At 32.6% G+C, this 16,448-nt stretch overlaps 10 non-coding genes across 10 annotated transcripts; all 10 read left to right on the top strand.

Annotated features, from left to right (window-relative positions):
• Window positions 1-1,173: 1,173 nt before the first annotated feature.
• Window positions 1,174-1,247, top strand: TRNAI-AAU (transfer RNA isoleucine (anticodon AAU)). The gene has a single exon. It is a non-coding gene; the product is annotated as a tRNA-Ile (tRNA).
• A 1,585-nt stretch (window positions 1,248-2,832) lies between these two features.
• Window positions 2,833-2,906, top strand: TRNAI-AAU (transfer RNA isoleucine (anticodon AAU)). The gene has a single exon. It is a non-coding gene; the product is annotated as a tRNA-Ile (tRNA).
• Window positions 2,907-4,497: 1,591 nt separating this feature from the next.
• On the top strand, window positions 4,498-4,571 carry TRNAI-AAU (transfer RNA isoleucine (anticodon AAU)). Its single transcript has one exon. It is a non-coding gene; the product is annotated as a tRNA-Ile (tRNA).
• A 1,585-nt stretch (window positions 4,572-6,156) lies between these two features.
• On the top strand, window positions 6,157-6,230 carry TRNAI-AAU (transfer RNA isoleucine (anticodon AAU)). Its single transcript has one exon. It is a non-coding gene; the product is annotated as a tRNA-Ile (tRNA).
• A 1,587-nt stretch (window positions 6,231-7,817) lies between these two features.
• On the top strand, window positions 7,818-7,891 carry TRNAI-AAU (transfer RNA isoleucine (anticodon AAU)). The gene has a single exon. It is a non-coding gene; the product is annotated as a tRNA-Ile (tRNA).
• Window positions 7,892-9,486: 1,595 nt separating this feature from the next.
• Window positions 9,487-9,560, top strand: TRNAI-AAU (transfer RNA isoleucine (anticodon AAU)). Its single transcript has one exon. It is a non-coding gene; the product is annotated as a tRNA-Ile (tRNA).
• A 1,588-nt stretch (window positions 9,561-11,148) lies between these two features.
• TRNAI-AAU (transfer RNA isoleucine (anticodon AAU)) lies at window positions 11,149-11,222 on the top strand. The gene has a single exon. It is a non-coding gene; the product is annotated as a tRNA-Ile (tRNA).
• Window positions 11,223-12,846: 1,624 nt separating this feature from the next.
• Window positions 12,847-12,920, top strand: TRNAI-AAU (transfer RNA isoleucine (anticodon AAU)). The gene has a single exon. It is a non-coding gene; the product is annotated as a tRNA-Ile (tRNA).
• A 1,584-nt stretch (window positions 12,921-14,504) lies between these two features.
• TRNAI-AAU (transfer RNA isoleucine (anticodon AAU)) lies at window positions 14,505-14,578 on the top strand. Its single transcript has one exon. It is a non-coding gene; the product is annotated as a tRNA-Ile (tRNA).
• A 1,584-nt stretch (window positions 14,579-16,162) lies between these two features.
• On the top strand, window positions 16,163-16,236 carry TRNAI-AAU (transfer RNA isoleucine (anticodon AAU)). The gene has a single exon. It is a non-coding gene; the product is annotated as a tRNA-Ile (tRNA).
• Window positions 16,237-16,448: the final 212 nt, after the last annotated feature.

Below are 16,448 nucleotides of genomic sequence, written 5' to 3'. Positions count from 1 at the left end.
TGATTTGATAAGTTTAAAAATGAGTTTAAACAAAGGACACCACTGATGATGATGGAATTTATATGAATTTTAAATGAAGATTTGCAATACTCATACATTGAATGAAAATGGAGCTTTGAACAAAAGGAAAATAAACAATGTTAGCTCCCACGAGATATGAACTCAGATGACTAGATTCAAAGTCCAGGGTGCTAACAATTACACCATTCAACCCTCACCTGAGCAATGGCATCTACTGAAGTGCGCTCATCTTTTAAATGCAAAGAAAAGAAATTCAATACTTTATATATATTATTTCAAGTTTCTAATAAGCTCAGGGATGCAATAGGTATTATGTAGAATATTTGTCCAAAACCAATGATAATATATAAAAAGTAACCTATTTTTTAAAGGAGAAGATAGATACTAGAAACCTAAATGCCTAGGACCAATTTCAGTTGGAGCATCACCCCTTATGTTATCCTAGCATTGAATTGACAGTTTTTCTGTATTTCCATATTTGCATATCAGCCACTTACAATTGTTTCAAGCTTTATAACAGAGGACTGCCTTTTTTATAGACCAAGGATGAAAGTCTCTTGTGAGTTAAATCTGATAATGACATCACAATTTGTAAATTAAGCTATAGTATGATTACAGAGTGTAGACTGAATAAAAAGTGCTTTCCTATGGATTGAAGTTTGTATTTTCTTAAGCTTTGCATTCCAAAATGGGCTAGCATTCTTTATTTCCAATGGGCACATTAAGCTACTTCCCCAATATATATTTTTTTGTGTTAAAAGTTATTCATACACAACTTGGTAAAACATACTAAATTTAATACATAATGGATTACATCCTGGGATTATCTTTTTCAACAATCTGTAAATTTACAATTAAAAATTGTGTATTAGATTTTTTAGATTGATTTTGCTTAGATTTGCATATACTCCTTGTCTAAATTGTCTATTTTTATACTATTAGTTGATGCCTTAATCTTTGTTATTATCCTATCTAATATTTATTTTTATTTTGTAATGTGGATAGAAACTGGAGCATTTTTATGATACCCATGCTTCAAGTGACTCTATGGCTTAAGCTTTTTTTTGAAAAATGAAATGCTATAAAAACAAAATATGATCTGTGCTTTGAGGTACATTTGCCAGTTTTGTGTTTGCGTGCAGTAATATCTGTGGCCTGTTAGCTCAGTTGGTTAGAGCGTGGTGCTAATAACGCCAAGGTCACGGGTTCGATCCCCGTATGGGCCATTTGCTTTTCTTGATGGACAAGAACGGAATAAGCTCATTGGTGGAGTGCATGAATACTTAAAAACATCATAGACACATATATCACAAAATCTCTTCAAATACATATCAGAAGCAAGTGGGAGTGTCATCCTTTGGCTGATGAAGATTTTTCTCTACATGGCTCAGTGACTTTTGTCTCAAATCAAGCAATATGGCATAACTAAGATATGCAAGGGCAAATTAATCAGTTATTATATTGCTGCTCAAACATAGAGGGCACTAGGTGTTACTAGAAGAAGAAGATATGTGCTCCCCTCTCATTAGTGCACACTGAAGTAAAAAAAATGGAGAATTTCTAAAGACCAGAGCACAAGTAATGGATCTCTGCATTCTTATTGCATCTTTTCTTATTTCCAAATATTTGACATACTTCTGATTTGATAAGTTTAAAAATGAGTTTAAACAAAGGACACCACTGAAGATTATGAAAATTATATGAATTTTAAATGAAGATTTGCAATACTCATACATTGAATGAAAATGGAGCTTTGAACAAAAGGAAAATAAACAATGTTAGCTCCCACGAGATATGAACTCAGATGACTAGATTCAAAGTCCAGGGTGCTAACAATTACACCATGGAACCCTCACCTGAGCAATGGCATCTACTGAAGTGCGCTCATCTTTTAAATGCAAAGAAAAGAAATTCAATACTTTATATATATTATTTCAAGTTTCTAATAAGCTCAGGGATGCAATAGGTATTATGTAGAATATTTGTCCAAAACCAATGATAATATATAAAAAGTAACCTATTTTTTAAAGGAGAAGATAGATACTAGAAACCTAAATGCCTAGGACCAATTTCAGTTGGAGCATCACCCCTTATGTTATCCTAGCATTGAATTGACAGTTTTTCTGTATTTCCATATTTGCATATCAGCCACTTACAATTGTTTCAAGCTTTATAACAGAGGACTGCCTTTTTTATAGACCAAGGATGAAAGTCTCTTGTGAGTTAAATCTGATAATGACATCACAATTTGAAAATTAAGCTATTGTATGATTACAGAGTGTAGACTGAATAAAAAGTGCTTTCCTATGGATTGAAGTTTGTATTTTCTTAAGCTTTGCATTCCAAAATGGGCTAGCATTCTTTATTTCCAATGGGCACATTAAGCTACTTCCCCAATATATATTTTTTTGTGTTAAAAGTTATTCATACACAACTTGGTAAAACATACTAAATTTAATACATAATGGATTACATCCTGGGATTATCTTTTTCAACAATCTGTAAATTTACAATTAAAAATTGTGTATTAGATTTTTTAGATTGATTTTGCTTAGATTTGCATATACTCCTAGTCTAAATTGTCTATTTTTATACTATTACTAGATGCCTTAATCTTTGTTATTATCCTATCTAATATTTATTTTTATTTTGTAATGTGGAAAGAAACTGGAGCATTTTTATGATACCCATGCTTCAAGTGACTCTATAGCTTTAGCTTTTTTTTGAAAAATGAAATGCTATAAAAACAAAATATGATCTGTGCTTTGAGGTACATTTGCCAGTTTTGTGTTTGCATGCAGTAACATCTGTGGCCGGTTAGCTCAGTTGGTTAGAGCGTGGTGCTAATAACGCCAAGGTCACGGGTTCGATCCCCGTATGGGCCATATGCTTTTCTTGATGGACAAGAATGGAATAAGCTCATCGGTGGAGTGCATGAATACTTGAAAACATCATAGACACATATATATCAAAATCTCTTCAAATACATATCAGAAGCTAGTGGGAGTGTCATCCTTTGGCTGATGAAGATTTTTCTCTACATGGCTCAGTGACTTTTGTCTCAAATCAAGCAATATGGCATAACTAAGATATGCAAGGGCAAATTAATCAGTTATTATATTGCTGCTCAAACATAGAGGGCACTAGGTGTTACTAGAAGAAGAAGAAGAAGATATGTGCTCCCCTCTCATTAGTGCACACTGAAGTAAAAAAAATGGAGAATTTCTAAAGACCAGAGCACAAGTAATGGATCTCTGCATTCTTATTGCATCTTTTATTATTTCCAAATATTTGACATACTTCTGATTTGATAAGTTTAAAAATGAGTTTAAACAAAGGACACCACTGATGATGATGGAATTTATATGAATTTTAAATGAAGATTTGCAATACTCATACATTGAATGAAAATGGAGCTTTGAACAAAAGGAAAATAAACAATGTTAGCTCCCACGAGATATGAACTCAGATGACTAGATTCAAAGTCCAGGGTGCTAACAATTACACCATTCAACCCTCACCTGAGCAATGGCATCTACTGAAGTGCGCTCATCTTTTAAATGCAAAGAAAAGAAATTCAATACTTTATATATATTATTTCAAGTTTCTAATAAGCTCAGGGATGCAATAGGTATTATGTAGAATATTTGTCCAAAACCAATGATAATATATAAAAAGTAACCTATTTTTTAAAGGAGAAGATAGATACTAGAAACCTAAATGCCTAGGACCAATTTCAGTTGGAGCATCACCCCTTATGTTATCCTAGCATTGAATTGACAGTTTTTCTGTATTTCCATATTTGCATATCAGCCACTTACAATTGTTTCAAGCTTTATAACAGAGGACTGCCTTTTTTATAGACCAAGGATGAAAGTCTCTTGTGAGTTAAATCTGATAATGACATCACAATTTGTAAATTAAGCTATAGTATGATTACAGAGTGTAGACTGAATAAAAAGTGCTTTCCTATGGATTGAAGTTTGTATTTTCTTAAGCTTTGCATTCCAAAATGGGCTAGCATTCTTTATTTCCAATGGGCACATTAAGCTACTTCCCCAATATATATTTTTTTGTGTTAAAAGTTATTCATACACAACTTGGTAAAACATACTAAATTTAATACATAATGGATTACATCCTGGGATTATCTTTTTCAACAATCTGTAAATTTACAATTAAAAATTGTGTATTAGATTTTTTAGATTGATTTTGCTTAGATTTGCATATACTCCTTGTCTAAATTGTCTATTTTTATACTATTAGTTGATGCCTTAATCTTTGTTATTATCCTATCTAATATTTATTTTTATTTTGTAATGTGGATAGAAACTGGAGCATTTTTATGATACCCATGCTTCAAGTGACTCTATGGCTTAAGCTTTTTTTTGAAAAATGAAATGCTATAAAAACAAAATATGATCTGTGCTTTGAGGTACATTTGCCAGTTTTGTGTTTGCGTGCAGTAATATCTGTGGCCTGTTAGCTCAGTTGGTTAGAGCGTGGTGCTAATAACGCCAAGGTCACGGGTTCGATCCCCGTATGGGCCATTTGCTTTTCTTGATGGACAAGAACGGAATAAGCTCATTGGTGGAGTGCATGAATACTTAAAAACATCATAGACACATATATCACAAAATCTCTTCAAATACATATCAGAAGCAAGTGGGAGTGTCATCCTTTGGCTGATGAAGATTTTTCTCTACATGGCTCAGTGACTTTTGTCTCAAATCAAGCAATATGGCATAACTAAGATATGCAAGGGCAAATTAATCAGTTATTATATTGCTGCTCAAACATAGAGGGCACTAGGTGTTACTAGAAGAAGAAGATATGTGCTCCCCTCTCATTAGTGCACACTGAAGTAAAAAAAATGGAGAATTTCTAAAGACCAGAGCACAAGTAATGGATCTCTGCATTCTTATTGCATCTTTTCTTATTTCCAAATATTTGACATACTTCTGATTTGATAAGTTTAAAAATGAGTTTAAACAAAGGACACCACTGAAGATTATGGAAATTATATGAATTTTAAATGAAGATTTGCAATACTCATACATTGAATGAAAATGGAGCTTTGAACAAAAGGAAAATAAACAATGTTAGCTCCCACGAGATATGAACTCAGATGACTAGATTCAAAGTCCAGGGTGCTAACAATTACACCATGGAACCCTCACCTGAGCAATGGCATCTACTGAAGTGCGCTCATCTTTTAAATGCAAAGAAAAGAAATTCAATACTTTATATATATTATTTCAAGTTTCTAATAAGCTCAGGGATGCAATAGGTATTATGTAGAATATTTGTCCAAAACCAATGATAATATATAAAAAGTAACCTATTTTTTAAAGGAGAAGATAGATACTAGAAACCTAAATGCCTAGGACCAATTTCAGTTGGAGCATCACCCCTTATGTTATCCTAGCATTGAATTGACAGTTTTTCTGTATTTCCATATTTACATATCAGCCACTTACAATTGTTTCAAGCTTTATAACAGAGGACTGCCTTTTTTATAGACCAAGGATGAAAGTCTCTTGTGAGTTAAGTCTGATAATGACATCACAATTTGTAAATTAAGCTATAGTATGATTACAGAGTGTAGACTGAATAAAAAGTGCTTTCCTATGGATTGAAGTTTGTATTTTCTTAAGCTTTGCATTCCAAAATGGGCTAGCATTCTTTATTTCCAATGGGCACATTAAGCTACTTCCCCAATATATATTTTTTTGTGTTAAAAGTTATTCATACACAACTTGGTAATACATACTAAATTTAATACATAATGGATTACATCCTGGGATTATCTTTTTCAACAATCTGTAAATTTACAATTAAAAATTGTGTATTAGATTTTTTAGATTGATTTTGCTTAGATTTGCATATACCTCTTGTCTAAATTGTCTATTTTTATACTATTAGTAGATGCCTTAATCTTTGTTATTATCCTATCTAATATTTATTTTTATTTTGTAATGTGGAAAGAAACTGGAGCATTTTTATGATACCCATGCTTCAAGTGACTCTATGGCTTAAGCTTTTTTTTGAAAAATGAAATGCTATAAAAACAAAATATGATCTGTGTTTTGAGGTACATTTGCTAGTTTTGTGTTTGCTGGCAGTAATATCTGTGGCCTGTTAGCTCAGTTGGTTAGAGCGTGGTGCTAATAACGCCAAGGTCACGGGTTCGATCCCCGTATGGGCCATTTGCTTTTTTTGATGGACAAGAATGGAATTAGCTCATCGTGGAGTGCATGAATACTTGAAAACATCATAGACACATATATCACAAAATCTCTTCAAATACATATCAGAAGCCAGTGGGAGTGTCATCCTTTGGCTGATGAAGATTTTTCTCTACATGGCTCAGTGACTTTTGTCTCAAATCAAGCAATATGGCATAACTAAGATATGCAAGGGCAAATTATTCAGTTATTATAATGCTGCTCAAACATAGAGGGCACTAGGTGTTACTAGAAGAAGTAGAAGATATGTGCTCCCCTCTCATTAGTGCACAATGAAGTAAAAAAAATGGAGAATTTCTAAAGACCAGAGCACAAGTAATGGATCTCTGCATTCTTATTGCATCTTTTCTTATTTCCAAATATTTGACATACTTCTGGTTTGATAAGTTTAAAAATGAGTTTAAACAAAGGACACCACTGAAGATGATGGAATTTATATGAATTTTAAATGAAGATTTGCAATACTCATACATTGAATGAAAATGGAGCTTTGAACAAAAGGAAAATAAACAATGTTAGCTCCCACGAGATATGAACTCAGATTACTAGATTCAAAGTCCAGGGTGCTAACAATTACACCATGGAACCCTCACCTGAGCAATGGCATCTACTGAAGTGCACTCATCTTTTAAATGCAAAGAAAAGAAATTCAATACTTTATATATATTATTTCAAGTTTCTAATAAGCTCAGGGATGCAATAGGTATTATGTAGAATATTTGTCCTAAACCAATGATAATATATAAAAAGTAACCTATTTTTAAAGGAGAAGATATATACTAGAAACCTAAATGCCTAGGTCCAATTTCAGTTGGAGCATCACCCCTTATGTTATCCTAGCATTGAATTGACAGTTTTTCTGTATTTCCATATTTGCATATCAGCCACTTACAATTGTTTCAAGCTTTATAACAGAGGACTGCCTTTTTTATAGACCAAGGATGAAAGTCTCTTGTGAGTTAAGTCTGATAATGACATCACAATTTGTAAATTAAGCTATAGTATGATTACAGAGTGTAGACTGAATAAAAAGTGCTTTCCTATGGATTGAAGTTTGTATTTTCTTAAGCTTTGCATTCCAAAATGGCTAGCATTCTTTATTTCCAATGGGCACATTAAGCTACTAGCCCCAATATATATATTTTTGTGTTAAAAGTTATTCATACACAACTTGGTAAAACATACTAAATTTAATACATAATGGATTACATCCTGGGATTATCTTTTTCAACAATCTGTAAATTTACAATTAAAAATTGTGTATTAGATTTTTTAGATTGATTTTGCTTAGATTTGCATATACTCCTAGTCTAAATTGTCTATTTTTATACTATTACTAGATGCCTTAATCTTTGTTATTATCCTATCTAATATTTATTTTTATTTTGTAATGTGGAAAGAAACTGGAGCATTTTTATGATACCCATGCTTCAAGTGACTCTATGGCTTCAGCTTTTTTTTTGAAAAATGAAATGCTATAAAAACAAAATATGATCTGTGCTTTGAGGTACATTTGCCAGTTTTGTGTTTGCTGGCAGTAATATCTGTGGCCTGTTAGCTCAGTTGGTTAGAGTGTGGTGCTAATAATGCCAAGGTCATGAGTTCGATCCCCGTATGGGCCATTTGCTTTTCTTGATGGACAAGAATGGAATAAGCTCATCGGTGGAGTGCATGAATACTTGAAAACATCATAGACACATATATCACAAAATCTCTTCAAATACATATAAGAAACCAGTGGGAGTGTCATCCTTTGGCTGATGAAGATTTTTCTCTACATGGCTCAGTGACATTTGTCTCAAATCAAGCAATATGGCATAACTAAGATATTCAAGGGAAAATTAATCAGTTATTATACTGCTGCTCAAACATAGAGGGCACTAGGTGTTACTAGAAGAAGAAGAAGAAGAATATATGTGCTCCCCTCTCATTAGTGCACACTGAAGTAAAAAAAATGGAGAACTTCTAAAGACCAGAGCACAAGTAATGGATCTCTGCATTCTTATTGCATCTTTTCTTATTTCCAAATATTTGACATACTTCTGATTTGATAAGTTTAAAAATGAGTTTAAACAAAGGACACCACTGAAGATTATGGAATTTATATGAATTTTAAATGAAGATTTGCAATACTCATACATTGAATGAAAATGGAGCTTTGAACAAAAGGAAAATAAACAATGTTAGCTCCCACGAGATATGAACTCAGATGACTAGATTCAAAGTCCAGGGTGCTAACAATTACACCATGGAACCCTCACCTGAGCAATGGCATCTACTGAAGTGCGCTCATCTTTTAAATGCAAAGAAAAGAAATTCAATACTTTATATATATTATTTCAAGTTTCTAATAAGCTCAGGGATGCAATAGGTATTATGTAGAATATTTGTCCAAAACCAATGATAATATATAAAAAGTAACCTATTTTTTAAAGGAGAAGATAGATACTAGAAACCTAAATGCCTAGGACCAATTTCAGTTGGAGCATCACCCCTTATGTTATCCTAGCATTGAATTGACAGTTTTTATGTATTTCCATATTTGCATATCAGCCACTTACAATTGTTTCAAGCTTTATAACAGAGGGCTGCCTTTTTTTATAGACCAAGGATGAAAGTCTCTTGTGAGTTAAGTCTGATAATGACATCACAATTTGTAAATTAAGCTATAGTATGATTACAGAGTGTAGACTAAATAAAAAGTGCTTTCCTATGGATTGAAGTTTGTATTTTCTTAAGCTTTGCATTCCAAAATGGGCTAGCATTCTTTATTTCCAATGGGCACATTAAGCTACTTCCCCAATATATATTTTTTTGTGTTAAAAGTTATTCATACACAACTTGGTAAAACATACTAAATTTAATACATAATGGATTACATCCTGGGATTATCTTTTTCAACAATCTGTAAATTTACAATTAAAAATTGTGTATTAGATTTTTTAGATTGATTTTGCTTGGATTTGCATATACCTCTTGTCTAAATTGTCTATTTTTATACTATTAGTAGATGCCTTAATCTTTGTTATTATCCTATCTAATATTTATTTTTATTTTGTAATGTGGAAAGAAACTGGAGCATTTTTATGATACCCATGCTTCAAGTGACTCTATGGCTTAAGCTTTTTTTTGAAAAATGAAATGCTATAAAAACAAAATATGATCTGTGCTTTGAGGTACATTTGCCAGTTTTGTGTTTGCTGGCAGTAATATCCGTGGCCTGTTAGCTCAGTTGGTTAGAGCGTGGTGTTAATAACGCCAAGGTCGCGGGTTCGATCCCCGTATGGGCCATTTGGTTTTCTTGATGGACAAGAATGGAATAAGCTCATCGTGGAGTGCATGAATACTTGAAAACATCATAGACACATATATCACAAAATCTCTTCAAATACATATCAGAAGCCAGTGGGAGTGTCATCCTTTGGCTGATGAAGATTTTTCTCTACATGGCTCAGTGACTTTTGTCTCAAATCAAGCAATATGGCATAACTAAGATATGCAAGGGCAAATTAATCAGTTATTATAATGCTGCTCAAACATAGAGGGCATTAGGTGTTACTAGAAGAAGTAGAAGATATGTGCTCCCCTCTCATTAGTGCACAATGAAGTAAAAAAAAATGGAGAATTTCTAAAGACCAGAGCACAAGTAATGGATCTCTGCATTCTTATTGCATCTTTTCTTATTTCCAAATATTTGACATACTTCTGATTTGATAAGTTTAAAAATGAGTTTAAACAAAGGACACCACTGAAGATGATGGAATTTATATAAATTTTAAATGAAGATTTGCAATACTCATACATTGAATGAAAATGGAGCTTTGAACAAAAGGAAAATAAACAATGTTAGCTCCCACGAGATATGAACTCAGATTACTAGATTCAAAGTCCAGGGTGCTAACAATTACACCATGGAACCCTCACCTGAGCAATGGCATCTACTGAAGTGCACTCATCTTTTAAATGCAAAGAAAAGAAATTCAATACTTTATATATATTATTTCAAGTTTCTAATAAGCTCAGGGATGCAATAGGTATTATGTAGAATATTTGTCCAAACCCAATGATAATATATAAAAGTAACCTATTTTTTAAAGGAGAAGATAGATACTAGAAACCTAAATGCCTAGGACCAATTTCAGTTGGAGCATCACCCCTTATGTTATCCTAGCATTGAATTGACAGTTTTTCTGTATTTCCATATTTGCATATCAGCCACTTACAATTGTTTCAAGCTTTATAACAGAGGACTGCCTTTTTTATAGACCAAGGATGAAAGTCTCTTGTGAGTTAAGTCTGATAATGACATCACAATTTGTAAATTAAGCTATAGTATGATTACAGAGTGTAGACTGAATAAAAAGTGCTTTCCTATGGATTGAAGTTTGTATTTTCTTAAGCTTTGCATTCCAAAATGGACTAGCATTCTTTATTTCCAATGGGCACATTAAGCTACTAGCCCCAATATATATTTTTTTGTGTTAAAAGTTATTCATACACAACTTGGTAAAACATACTAAATTTAATACATAATGGATTACATCCTGGGATTATCTTTTTCAACAATCTGTAAATTTACAATTAAAAATTGTGTATTAGATTTTTTAGATTGATTTTGCTTAGATTTGCATATACTCCTTGTCTAAATTGTTTATTTTTATACTATTAGTAGATGCCTTAATCTTTGTTATTATCCTATCTAATATTTATTTTTATTTTGTAATGTGGAAAGAAACTGGAGCATTTTTATGATACCCATGCTTCAAGTGACTCTATGGCTTCAGCTTTTTTTTGAAAAATGAAATGCTATAAATACAAAATATGATCTGTGCTTTGAGGTACATTTGCCAGTTTTGTGTTTGCTGGCAGTAATATCTGTGGCCTGTTAGCTTGGTTGGTTAGAGTGTGGTGCTAATAATGCCAAGGTCACGGGTTCGATCCCCGTATGGGCCATTGGCTTTTCTTGATGGACAAGAATGGAATAAGCTCATCGGTGGAGTGCATGAATACTTGAAAACATCATAGACACATATATCACAAAATCTCTTCAAATACATATAAGAAACCAGTGGGAGTGTCATTCTTTGGCTGATGAAGATTTTTCTCTACATGGCTCAGTGACATTTGTCTCAAATCAAGCAATATGGCATAACTAAGATATTCAAGGGAAAATTAATCAGTTATTATACTGCTGCTCAAACATAGAGGGCACTAGGTGTTACTAGAAGAAGAAGAAGAAGAAGAAGAAGAAGAAGAAGAAGAAGAAGAAGAATATATGTGCTCCCCTCTCATTAGTGCACACTGAAGTAAAAAAAATTGAGAATTTCTAAAGACCAGAGCACAAGTAATGGATCTCTGCATTCTTATTGCATCTTTTCTTATTTCCAAATATTTGACATACTTCTGATTTGATAAGTTTAAAAATGAGTTTAAACAAAGGACACCACTGAAGATGATGGAATTTATATGAATTTTAAATGAAGATTTGCAATACTCATACATTGAATGAAAATGGAGCTTTGAACAAAAGGAAAATAAACAATGTTAGCTCCCACGAGATATGAACTCAGATGACTAGATTCAAAGTCCAGGGTGCTAACAATTACACCATGGAACCCTCACCTGAGCAATGGCATCTACTGAAGTGCGCTCATCTTTTAAATGCAAAGAAAAGAAATTCAATACTTAATATATATTATTTCAAGTTTCTAATAAACTCAGGGATGCAATAGGTATTATGTAGAATATTTGTCCTAAACCAATGATAATATATAAAAAGTAACCTATTTTTTAAAGGAGAAGATAGATACTAGAAACCTAAATGCCTAGGTCCAATTTCAGTTGGAGCATCACCCCTTATGTTATCCTAGCATTGAATTGACAGTTTTTCTGTATTTCCATATTTGCATATCAGCCACTTACAATTGTTTCAAGCTTTATAACAGATGACTGCCTTTTTTATAGACCAAGGATGAAAGTCTCTTGTGAGTTAAATCTGATAATGACATCACAATTTGTAAATTAAGCTATAGTATGATTACAGAGTGTAGACTGAATAAAAAGTGCTTTCCTATGGATTGAAGTTTGTATTTTCTTAAGCTTTGCATTCCAAAATGGGCTAGCATTCTTTATTTCTAATGGGCACATTAAGCTACTTCCCCAATATATATTTTTTTGTGTTAAAAGTTATTCATACACAACTTGGTAAAACATACTAAATTTAATACATAATGGATTACATCCTGGGATTATCTTTTTCAACAATCTGTAAATTTACAATTAAAAATTGTGTATTAGATTTTTTAGATTGATTTTGCTTAGATTTGCATATACTCCTTGTCTAAATTGTCTATTTTTATACTATTAGTAGATGCCTTAATCTTTGTTATTATCCTATCTAATATTTATTTTTATTTTGTAATGTGGAAAGAAACTGGAGCATTTTTATGATACCCATGCTTCAAGTGACTCTATGGCTTAAGCTTTTTTTTTAAAAATGAAATGCTATAAAAACAAAATATGATCTGTGCTTTGAGGTACATTTGCCAGTTTTGTGTTTTCTTGCAAGAATATCTGTGGCCGGTTAGCTCAGTTGGTTAGAGTGTGGTGCTAATAACACCAAGGTCACGGGTTCGATCCCCGTATGGGCCATTTGCTTTTCTTGATGGACAAGAATGGAATAAGCTCATCGTGGAGTGCATGAATACTTGAAAACATCATAGACACATATATCACAAAATCTCTTCAAATACATATCAGAAGCCAGTGGGAGTGTCATCCTTTGGCTGATGAAGATTTTTCTCTACATGGCTCAGTGACTTTTGTCTCAAATCAAGCAATATGGCATAACTAAGATATGCAAGGGCAAATTAATCAGTTATATTGCTGCTCAAACATAGAGGGCACTAGGTGTTACTAGAAGAAGAAGAAGATATGTGCTCCCCTCTCATTAGTGCACACTGAAGTAAAAAAAATTGAGAATTTCTAAGGACCAGAGCACAAGTAATGGATCTCTGCATTCTTATTGCATCTTTTCTTATTTCCAAATATTTGACATACTTCTGATTTGATAAGTTTAAAAATTAGTTTAAACAAAGGACACCACTGAAGATGATGGAATTTATATGAATTTTAAATGAAGATTTGCAATACTCATACATTGAATGAAAATGGAGCTTTGAACAAAAGGAAAATAAACAATGTTAGCTCCCACGAGATATGAACTCAGATGACTAGATTCAAAGTCCAGGGTGCTAACAATTACACCATGGAACCCTCACCTGAGCAATGGCATCTACTGAAGTGCGCTCATCTTTTAAATGCAAAGAAAAGAAATTCAATACTTTATATATATTATTTCAAGTTTCTAATAAGCTCAGGGATGCAATAGGTATTATGTAGAATATTTGTCCAAAACCAATGATAATATATAAAAAGTAACCTATTTTTTAAAGGAGAAGATAGATACTAGAAACCTAAATGCCTAGGACCAATTTCAGTTGGAGCATCACCCCTTATGTTATCCTAGCATTGAATTGACAGTTTTTCTGTATTTCCATATTTGCATATCAGCCACTTACAATTGTTTCAAGCTTTATAACAGATGACTGCCTTTTTTATAGACCAAGGATGAAAGTCTCTTGTGAGTTAAATCTGATAATGACATCACAATTTGTAAATTAAGCTATAGTATGATTACAGAGTGTAGACTGAATAAAAAGTGCTTTCCTATGGATTGAAGTTTGTATTTTCTTAAGCTTTGCATTCCAAAATGGGCTAGCATTCTTTATTTCTAATGGGCACATTAAGCTACTTCCCCAATATATATTTTTTTGTGTTAAAAGTTATTCATACACAACTTGGTAAAACATACTAAATTTAATACATAATGGATTACATCCTGGGATTATCTTTTTCAACAATCTGTAAATTTACAATTAAAAATTGTGTATTAGATTTTTTAGATTGATTTTGCTTAGATTTGCATATACTCCTTGTCTAAATTGTCTATTTTTATACTATTAGTAGATGCCTTAATCTTTGTTATTATCCTATCTAATATTTATTTTTATTTTGTAATGTGGAAAGAAACTGGAGCATTTTTATGATACCCATGCTTCAAGTGACTCTATGGCTTAAGCTTTTTTTTTAAAAATGAAATGCTATAAAAACAAAATATGATCTGTGCTTTGAGGTACATTTGCCAGTTTTGTGTTTTCTTGCAGGAATATCTGTGGCCGGTTAGCTCAGTTGGTTAGAGTGTGGTGCTAATAACACCAAGGTCACGGGTTCGATCCCCGTATGGGCCATTTGCTTTTCTTGATGGACAAGAATGGAATAAGCTCATCGTGGAGTGCATGAATACTTGAAAACATCATAGACACATATATCACAAAATCTCTTCAAATACATATCAGAAGCCAGTGGGAGTGTCATCCTTTGGCTGATGAAGATTTTTCTCTACATGGCTCAGTGACTTTTGTCTCAAATCAAGCAATATGGCATAACTAAGATATGCAAGGGCAAATTAATCAGTTATATTGCTGCTCAAACATAGAGGGCACTAGGTGTTACTAGAAGAAGAAGAAGATATGTGCTCCCCTCTCATTAGTGCACACTGAAGTAAAAAAAATGGAGAATTTCTAAGGACCAGAGCACAAGTAATGGATCTCTGCATTCTTATTGCATCTTTTCTTATTTCCAAATATTTGACATACTTCTGATTTGATAAGTTTAAAAATTAGTTTAAACAAAGGACACCACTGAAGATGATGGAATTTATATGAATTTTAAATGAAGATTTGCAATACTCATACATTGAATGAAAATGGAGCTTTGAACAAAAGGAAAATAAACAATGTTAGCTCCCACGAGATATGAACTCAGATGACTAGATTCAAAGTCCAGGGTGCTAACAATTACACCATGGAACCCTCACCTGAGCAATGGCATCTACTGAAGTGCGCTCATCTTTTAAATGCAAAGAAAAGAAATTCAATACTTTATATATATTATTTCAAGTTTCTAATAAGCTCAGGGATGCAATAGGTATTATGTAGAATATTTGTCCAAAACCAATGATAATATATAAAAAGTAACCTATTTTTTAAAGGAGAAGATAGATACTAGAAACCTAAATGCCTAGGACCAATTTCAGTTGGAGCATCACCCCTTATGTTATCCTAGCATTGAATTGACAGTTTTTCTGTATTTCCATATTTGCATATCAGCCACTTACAATTGTTTCAAGCTTTATAACAGATGACTGCCTTTTTTATAGACCAAGGATGAAAGTCTCTTGTGAGTTAAATCTGATAATGACATCACAATTTGTAAATTAAGCTATAGTATGATTACAGAGTGTAGACTGAATAAAAAGTGCTTTCCTATGGATTGAAGTTTGTATTTTCTTAAGCTTTGCATTCCAAAATGGGCTAGCATTCTTTATTTCTAATGGGCACATTAAGCTACTTCCCCAATATATATTTTTTTGTGTTAAAAGTTATTCATACACAACTTGGTAAAACATACTAAATTTAATACATAATGGATTACATCCTGGGATTATCTTTTTCAACAATCTGTAAATTTACAATTAAAAATTGTGTATTAGATTTTTTAGATTGATTTTGCTTAGATTTGCATATACTCCTTGTCTAAATTGTCTATTTTTATACTATTAGTAGATGCCTTAATCTTTGTTATTATCCTATCTAATATTTATTTTTATTTTGTAATGTGGAAAGAAACTGGAGCATTTTTATGATACCCATGCTTCAAGTGACTCTATGGCTTAAGCTTTTTTTTGAAAAATGAAATGCTATAAAAACAAAATATGATCTGTGCTTTGAGGTACATTTGCCAGTTTTGTGTTTTCTTGCAGGAATATCTGTGGCCGGTTAGCTCAGTTGGTTAGAGTGTGGTGCTAATAACACCAAGGTCACGGGTTCGATCCCCGTATGGGCCATTTGCTTTTCTTGATGGACAAGAATGGAATAAGCTCATCGTGGAGTGCATGAATACTTGAAAACATCATAGACACATATATCACAAAATCTCTTCAAATACATATCAGAAGCCAGTGGGAGTGTCATCCTTTGGCTGATGAAGATTTTTCTCTACATGGCTCAGTGACTTTTGTCTCAAATCAAGCAATATGGCATAACTAAGATATGCAAG

Source organism: Pseudophryne corroboree, chromosome 11, assembly GCF_028390025.1.
Source record: "Pseudophryne corroboree isolate aPseCor3 chromosome 11, aPseCor3.hap2, whole genome shotgun sequence".
Classification (NCBI taxonomy): Eukaryota; Metazoa; Chordata; class Amphibia; order Anura; family Myobatrachidae; genus Pseudophryne; species Pseudophryne corroboree.
Note: the sequence above shows the minus strand (reverse complement) of the source record. Positions and strands in the feature narration are given on the sequence as shown.